Below are 9,099 nucleotides of genomic sequence, written 5' to 3' on the forward strand. Positions count from 1 at the left end.
GAGTAAGAGTAAGATGATTCTCTACTCTTTTCTGTCTACCCTGTGGGCTACTATAAACTCACTTTGACAGCTAACCCAATTCCAGTGAATAATAATTAACAGAGAGAAAACACATGGTTTTTTGCCTACCTTCATGAACAGCAGCTGGAGAACAACAACAACTGCAGTCATGCTGCCCAGTATGTGAATTCTCTTTTAGCACTATTGGGCAAGAAACAAACAACAAGGTGTATCATCAGTGGGTTGAAGGGGGTTGGGCAGAGCACATGGAACCACTGTTGCTGCTTCTATGGATGAAAGGAGTGAGGATAAAGGTAAATGAAATGCAAACAAAAGAAAAAAAACAAAAGACAGTGATGATTTCCTAAATGCAATACCATACCAACCACAACAAGATTCCTATGAATAAGGCAGAAAACTCAGCATCCCACAACCAGTCAGGATTCCTAACCAAAAACCAAAACTAACAAAATCCTAGCAGCCAGTTAGCCAAGGTCACAGAAATCCTCATGCTGGACAACCTGACTTGGGGGCTGCTGTTAGTGCAGAATGCTGTGGCACGATTGCTGACAAGAGTGAGACCCTATCAGCACATAATATCTCTGCTCTGAAATCTGCACTGGTTGCTGATTTGCTACCAGGCCAAGTTCAAGGTGTGCTTTCCACCTTATGGGTGCCACATAGTACTTGTTCTGCTCTTGTAAGAAATCAATCCTTTAGTGTGGCAGCACCTACGCTTTGGAACTCCGTGCCTATTGACATTAGCAGGTGCCTTCATTGTACTCTTTTTGGCACCTGCTAAAAACATTTTTGTTTAGGTAAGCCTACCCAGGCATGTAGAAGCTATTATGTTTTTACCTATTTTTAACTCATTGTTGGTTTTATTATTTTGAATATTTTAAATACCTGTCTTTAACTGTTTTTGCCAATAATTTTATTGTTTTAATTCTTTTTAAAAATTGCTTTGAGATTTTTTTTACAATAAATTGGTATATAAATGTTGTAATTAAAATACATAAACAAATTTTAGAGTTACTGTGGCCCTTGGGTCTCTTTCCATTTTTAGGAACAAAGAAATCTGCCTTATACCGCTCAGGCCCTTTGATGCCATCTGGCTGAGTACCGATGTCATGAACTAGCATTGGCATTCCAGGATTCCAGGCAATAGTCTTTTCCAGATATTGCATTTGGTCCCTTTGCATGCAAAGCATATACCCTACCACTGAGCTACAACCCTTCTCCTGTTTAAAAATATATATTTTGCTATTGTTCTTTTCAATTCATTAATGAATGCACATCATACCTAGTGCAGATCCACACCATTAATTTAAAGCACATTTAACACATATTTGAAGCATATGAATGACACCACAGAATAATGGGAACTGTAGTTTGTTAAAGGTGGTGGGAACCATAACTGTGAGGGGGAAACTACATTTCCCAGGATTCTTTAGGGGAAGTCATGTGCTTTAAATGCAAATTGGATATGCTTTAAATGTGTTGTGTGGATCTACTTAATAAACTTTGCCTGCATGTAAATTGTTTTAATTATTTTTTAAAATGGAAATCAGCTATGGGCTATTCACCATCTCTCAGCCTAATCTTCCCCTCAGGATGAAAACAACAGAGGGGAAACATGAACACCCCAAGGAAGAAGGGCACATTGAAAATGTAGAGGAAATAATACTGTACAACCATAGTGTGAACTCAGATACTTATTGGGACATAGAAGGAAGAAATATTTATATAAGCATGACTATGAAATATATTTATTATTTACACAACCTGTAAAGATATTTATAGTACAATCCTGTGTTTGTTTACTCAGAAGCAAGTCCCAATGTATTCAGTGGGGCTTACTCAAACAGGGAAGCATGCACAGAACTGCAACCTCAAATGATAAGGAAATTAATTCACCCAACCCAAAATTCAGAACCATGCCACTTTAAGCTGTTTTGCAACTGTTTATACTTGTTGTTATGGTTATTGGATTTTAAAGGGATTTATTTCTTATTGTGAGGTGCCTTGGTTTCCAGTCTGCAACCCTACCTCACAGGGTTGTTGGAAAGACTCCATACAAGATGAATGCTTTTGGATAGCTGTTGATGCTTTTTAGAAATGCTATAATTTTGTTAGTTTGAGTTTTTGTAAAATCCTAACCATGTCTACTCAAAAGTAAGTCCTATTGAATTCAATGGGGTTTATTCTGGGTATGTGGGATTAGCATTGCAGCTTTATTCCCAGAAAAGCAAGTACTGGATTAAACCTTCATATTGGGATGGTTTTCAAAGAAGTGTCCTCTTCAAAGGCCCAGAAAAAATTAAACTTAACAAGAGAGAAAAAGACTGCAAGCTATATACTTACTCAATTGACGAGATTTTCAAAAAAGTAGGGGGGGAAACGTCTTCTGACTTGCAAAGGTAGATATGCCTTGTCAATCACAGCCCTGACTTCACTTATTGGCTACAAACCTGAAAGGGCGGGATTAGAGCAGCCAGTGATGAGCTCATTTAACTGAAGTTGTGGAGGGGGTGACATTTTGGTGTATATCTTGGGAACCAGACCACCTAGAAACTTTTTTTAAATGAAAACTGAGAGTCTGGAGATTAAGGTAACTCATTGGGAGACCTGGAGAGCACCCCAAAAATCTGGAGTCTCCGGGTGAAAACTGGAGACCTGGCAACCCTAAGTAGCACCTACCTAAACTGAAAAGTGTCTTACTTTGGTTCAGAAGAGTCCCCGTTATAACTGTTGCTTCTCTGCTGGGACAAAAGTGGTGTGGCCTCCTTTGTAAAGAGACAGTGGACACTTAAACATTGCTGTTTTATTAGTTCTTAGCACTTGTGTCTTGGTTCAGAAGGGGTCTCTGCTATCATCATTTCCAGTGTGGATTCAAATAAAAAAATCTGTATATTACTGGGAACTACGCCCCACTGAATTCCATGGGGATTGCTTCCTGATAGGTATGTAGAGGATTGCAGCCTGAATTGGTTAATCTTAAAGGAGTCAGATTAATCTTAAAGGTGTCACAGTCACCTGTGTGTTAACAAGGCCCCCATAAATTTCCAGACCTATGGGAAAATATTATTCCCCTCCCCCAGCTTATTAATTTCTATGTCTTTTTTCCAGAATGTGGAATAAGGTAGAGGAGTATAAAGTGGACTAGGACCTGAGAGATCAGGGCTAAAACCAGCCATTAAGCTCATTGTGTGATTTTTGGCCAGTCACCGTCTCTCAGCATAACCTACCTCACAAGGTTGCTCTGAGTGTAACATGGGGAAGAGGAGGCCCAGGAATGCCACCTTGAGCTTCTTGGAGGAAAGGTGGAATGGATATAAAGATGATATTGATAAAGAATAAACAAATTAAAAAGTTTCTCTCCAGCCTGTCAGCTCCCAGTTTTGAACTGGAGGAGGGAACCCAGGTTTGGAATCATAAAAAAGATTAACCTAAAAATCAAACAAAAAAGAATTTGGGGCACAACCAGGATATTCAGTTCTACAAACATTGGACTTTACATGTAGGTCCTTGGCAAATCCAATTTGTGGCTGTCTATACAGAGGTACGGTTGCCACAGTTCCCGGGATGCTTTGGGGAAACTAATGCGCTTTAAATGTATGGTTTGTATGCAGCATTAGAAAGGAAAATCCAACACACTCTGAGGCAGCCTGTTCCACTGTTAGACGGTGCCTACTGTCAGAAGGTTCCTCCTGGTGTTTAGCTGAAATCCTTTTTCTTGCAATTTGTACCCATTGGTTTGGGTTCTGCCTTCTGGAGCCATGGAAAATAAGTTTGCTTCATCATCTATATGCCAGCCCTTCAGCTATTTGAAGATGTCTATCGTATTGCTTCTTAATAATCTCTTCTCCAGGCTTAAACGTGTCCAACTCTCAGCCTTTCCTCCAGGGGCTTGGTCTGCAGGCCCTTCACATGCTTTATCACCTTCATCTGGATGCATTACAATTCCATAGCCTCCACCCACCCCAGTTGTTCTGTTTAGGATAACTACAAAGAAGCAAGCCTCACTTCACATCCATCTTTAAAAGTAAAGTGGATGGAAGCCATTTTTTGCTTACCAACCCACACCCAAAACACCAGCCTCCTCTATGGGCTATGGTGGTTTGCTTGGATTGCCTCAAATCTGCTTATTTAAAAACCAGTCAGGCCACTTTACAGCCAAACATGGGATCCATGACTGAATCTCCCAGCACCTTTGATCAAGAGCAGCCATGGGGGAGGGGGGATTTGTATCAGTGCTAGGAGAAGGTGGTTAACCCTTTTCTTCTCTCCTATTTCTCTAATTTAAATCACTCTCCCAATGTTGCTATTAGCTGTGGAGATGCCAGGAGAGGAGACAGGCAGGCAGATTTGGAAAGGGGCAATCCCTCTGATTATGGTGTTTGTGGGTAACTCACTGTTAGCCCTCCCATCCTTTTGTTACTTTTAGGACCCTCTCTATTTTGGAATTTTAGATTGTTTTTAAATTGTTTTTGAGATTGTATTTTAAAGTTGTTGTAACCCACCCTGGGACTTTAGGGTGAATTATTATTATTATTATTTTGCTGATAGATTTAAAGGCTAGTTTGAACCAGCAGCATCTGGTAATTGTAATTGTGATTTCCTCATAACTTAAATTTTGTAGAAGTGATTGGTAGAAATTCCTATATACTGGGTGTGCCCTAATCTGTAACTCAAGAATCTAGCTAGCTAGCAGCTATTATAAGATTATTGCTACCAACAAAGATGCCCATCTACAAAGCTCAAGATGCAATTACATTTTGAGTGTCTGTTTGCACAATGATGTAACAAATGGCTTCAAACTTGCAAGTACAGATCAGCAACAATGGGTGAGATGCATCTGTTAAAGTACTGGAACATATCGTAATCCTATGAGAACATGGGTGACAGTGTTACTAAGGAAATCATGCAACAATTCCAATATAAAGCCTGTTTCATATTACAGCATGTAAGACACACATATTCAGGGCAGCTGTTTTATCTTTCTAAAAGGGATCATGGTAAGGCATTTGTTTGTAGGGGGGAAATAATGTAGTCTGTCTTCTTCAGCATCAACTCAGATATAGGACTGATATCCATTCAAAGTGCTGTCTGAATTCCCATGACCAAATCATGGGCTCCAGGGTGACCTTACACAGATTTGTTGTGGGAACACCAACATGGCTAGCAGTGGTGGCTGGTGCCCATTGGGGCTGGTGGGGATGAAAGACAAGCTAACTGTTATAATAGGTATGGCCAGTATTCAAATTCCCACATAGCCATGAAGCTCACTGGGTGACCTTGGGCTAGTCACTGCCTCTCAGCCTCATGAAAACCCTATTCATAGGGTCGCCATAAGTCGGAATTGACTTGAAGGCAGTACATATAATAGGTAGCAGTTCCTTCCAGCAGAGGGAACTGCAGGGAGACTGCCATGGAGTTCTGAAGGCTGAGCTCTAGTGTAAAGGTCAGGTGGGAGGAGCCTGAGCAAGCACAGTAGATCTTGTAAGCATTCTCTTAATAAAGCTTTAGTTACAGCAAGGAGGTTTCTGTCTTCCGTCAGCAAAGAAAGCACTATTAAAACATGGTATCAGAATTGAATCTACTTTTCTGAAGAAAAGGAGGGCTCAAGCACCACTGCTTGCAAAGGCAACAAGCACACTGGTGGTAGAAGAAGACACTTTGGCAATGGCAGCTAGCATGATTCCAGTTCCAGGGCCCATGGACATGGCAGGTGATATTTTTAATAACTGGATGTTTTTCAAAGCACAATGGGAGAATTTTGAAATAGCAACAGGATTGGATAGCAAAGATAAAAAGATTAGGGTTCCAACACGGCTATCAGTGATGGGAAAAGAATGTCATTTGCTCCAGCAGCACCTTGATATTACAACAGCAGACAAACAAGATCTTTGCAAATTGCTAGAAGCACTTCAAAGGCATTTTGGACCTACTAGAAATGTTATATATGAATGATATCTCTTTAACAAATGTGCCCGAGAACCTGACGAAACTACAGATCAATATGTTACTAAATTACACCAAAAGGCAGATTCATGTGCATATAGCACTTTGAAAGAAGAATTGATTAGAGACAGATTGGTTATAGGCATTAAGGACAAGACAGCACAGATGAGAATGCTCCGAAGGCCTGCCTTGATTCTGCAGGAAGCCATAGACATATGCAAGGCTAGTGAACAAACCCTTGTGTGAATGCAAGAAATGCACCCTTCAGAAGCTCATAGCATGCATTATATCAGCAAAAATAAACATTCTAACATGCATACGCCATCATGCAAAAACAGTGCTGAGCCCAGAAGATTTCAAAGTGAGAGTTGTGGATACTGTGGCAAAATTCATGATCCTGGCAAATGCCCATCATTTGGAACTATTTGCAAAAGCTGTGGGAAAAGAAATCATTATTCAAGAGTTTGCAAACAATCTAAACAGAAAAAATCTGCACAGCATGTGAAACAGATAGGCAATGATGATCTATACAGTAAATCAGACAGTGATATTTTCTACATGCATGACATCAAAACAGTGCATACTAAGACAAAAAAGAGGTTTGTCAAACTTGTATTAGCACCTGGCTTTGCAGTCCTGGCTCAAGCAAGACACTGAATGTCAAATAGACAGTGGTGCATCTGTAAATGTAATGGGTTACAGAGATTATCTCAATATCATGCAAGATGGAGAGACAAAGACATCACCAAGCAAAGCTAAGCTGAGACTATATGATGGCACAATTCTCACACCACTAGGTCAATGTGTGCTGCAGGGAGAATATCAAGGAAAAAGATATCAGCTAGAATTCCAGATTGTGAATTCCAGGCAAAAGCCCCTCCTCTCAGCAAGCACTAGTGAACGTATGAAACTGGTAACATTAAATACTACACAAGACATCCATACACTCAGACTTGAAGCCAACAGTACCTTGGCTATGGGACAAGTACAAGGTGGCATAGCAAAGGCACAAATTCTTACAAATTACCATGATGTCTTTGAGGGACTTGGCTGTCTTCCAGGCACCTTACATTTCAAAGTGGATGACATTGTGCAATCAGTGCTACATATGCCACATAAAGTCCCTGTCACATTAAAAGAAAAAATCATAACTGCAATAAGACAAATGGAAAAAGATGGAATAATTGCCAAAGTGACAGAACCTACCAAGTGGATAAGCAGCATGGTAGCCATAGAGAAACCTGGTAAACTTTGCATCTGTATAGATCCAAGTAATTTAAACAAGGCATTATGAGCTCACTACCAGATGCCCACCATAGAAGAAATCTTACCAGACCTTGCCAAGGCAAAAATATTCTCTGTCTTAGATGCAAAGGATGGGTATTGGCAAATCTTATTAGATGAAGAAAGCAGCCACCTTACTACATTTTGGATCCTGGAAGGACGTTATAGGTGGCTGAGAATGCCCTTTGGAATAAAGCCAGCAGCAGAAGAATATCAGCGCCGCCAACAAGATGCACTGGCAGGTCTTAATGGAATCAGTGTAATTGCAGATGACATTTTGGTATATGGCTGTGGAGATTCAATGGCGAATGCCATAGCTGACCATGATCGCAACCTCATATCTCTCCTGGAAAGGGTGAGAAAAGTCAATCTGAAACTCAAAAATAAGATGAGGCTACGACTGACAGCAGTACCCTATATGGGACACCTCCTAACATCTCAAGGCTTACAACCAGATCCAGAAAAGGTGATATCCGGCAGATGCCTAAACCATCCAATACCAAATCTCTTCAGCAGTTACTGGGATTTGTTAATTATCTGATTAAATGTCTTCCTTGCCTTTCCGATGTTTGTGAGCCTCTCAGATGACTATTGGACACGGGTGCAACTTGGGTGTGGCTACCTCAACATGATGCAGCCCTCCAACAGATCAAAGACTTGGTTACTAGACATCCCGTGTTGAAGTATTATGATATGCATGAAGATGTCACCATCCAATGTGAAGCCAGTTAAACCGGCCTGGGTGCTGTACTTTTGCAAAAAAGAACAGCCTGTTGTTTTTGCATCAAGGTCTTTATCACAGACTGCAGGACATTATGCCCAAATTGAAAAAGAATGCTTAGCAATAGTACAGGCATACCCCGCTTAACGTTGTTTCACTTAACGTCGCCTCGCTATAACGTACACGCTCCATATGCCTGTATTTCTTCAGAAACGCAGCACAGCAGCACAGGCTTTAGCACTTGGGGGTGGAAATAGACGCGATGCGCCACCGCAAATCAGCTGCGAGGTGTGATCACAATCAGCTGGGAGGCGCAGCAGCGCAGCAGCAGAGGCTTTAGAGTGGGGTGGAAATAGACAGCAAATCAGCTGGGAGGTGGGATCATGATCAGCTGAGAGGCGCGGCAGCGCAGCAGCAGAGGCTTTAGCGCCGGGCTTTGAGGCTCCGCATGAAGGAGAGGTAAAAAAAGTTTTAAAAGGTAGTGCTTCACTTTAAGGACATTTTCGGTTTACGTACTTGCTCTGGTCCCATTGAGTACGTTAATGCGAGGTACTACTGTATTTGCTTGTGAAAAATTTGACCAATATATATGAGGTCAGAAATGCATTAAGGTTGACAGCGATCATAAGCCTCTAGAAGTTATTTTTAAGAAGTCATTGCTATCAGCTCCAAAACGCCTCCAACGCATGCTTCTTAGGCTACAATGCTATCCCTTGAAAGTACAGTATAAAAAAGGAGCTGAGATGTACATAGTGGATCTCCTATCCAGAGCACCCTTGCCACATGACAGGCACACTGACAAGCAATACTATGAGATACTCAATTCCCTTGAAGCGCAAGCCAGACAAAAGGAATTAGAAAGCATTAATCAAGCTGCTTATATGCCCATCTCACATCAAGGACTTCAAAAAGTCCAGGAACATACTTTACAGGACAAAGAGCTGCAAGTATTGATCTCTGTTGTCTTAGCAGGTTAGCCAGACACCCAGGACAAAGCTCCAGTGTCTACTCAAGAATACTGGAACTATTGTGATAAATTAAGTGTCCAAGATGGCATCATATTCAAAGGACACCGAATACTCATTCCAAAGACCATGAGAAAAGACATATTATCAAGAATACATCGCAGT

This window comes from Rhineura floridana, chromosome 4 (assembly GCF_030035675.1).
Source record: "Rhineura floridana isolate rRhiFlo1 chromosome 4, rRhiFlo1.hap2, whole genome shotgun sequence".
Taxonomy (NCBI): Eukaryota; Metazoa; Chordata; class Lepidosauria; order Squamata; family Rhineuridae; genus Rhineura; species Rhineura floridana.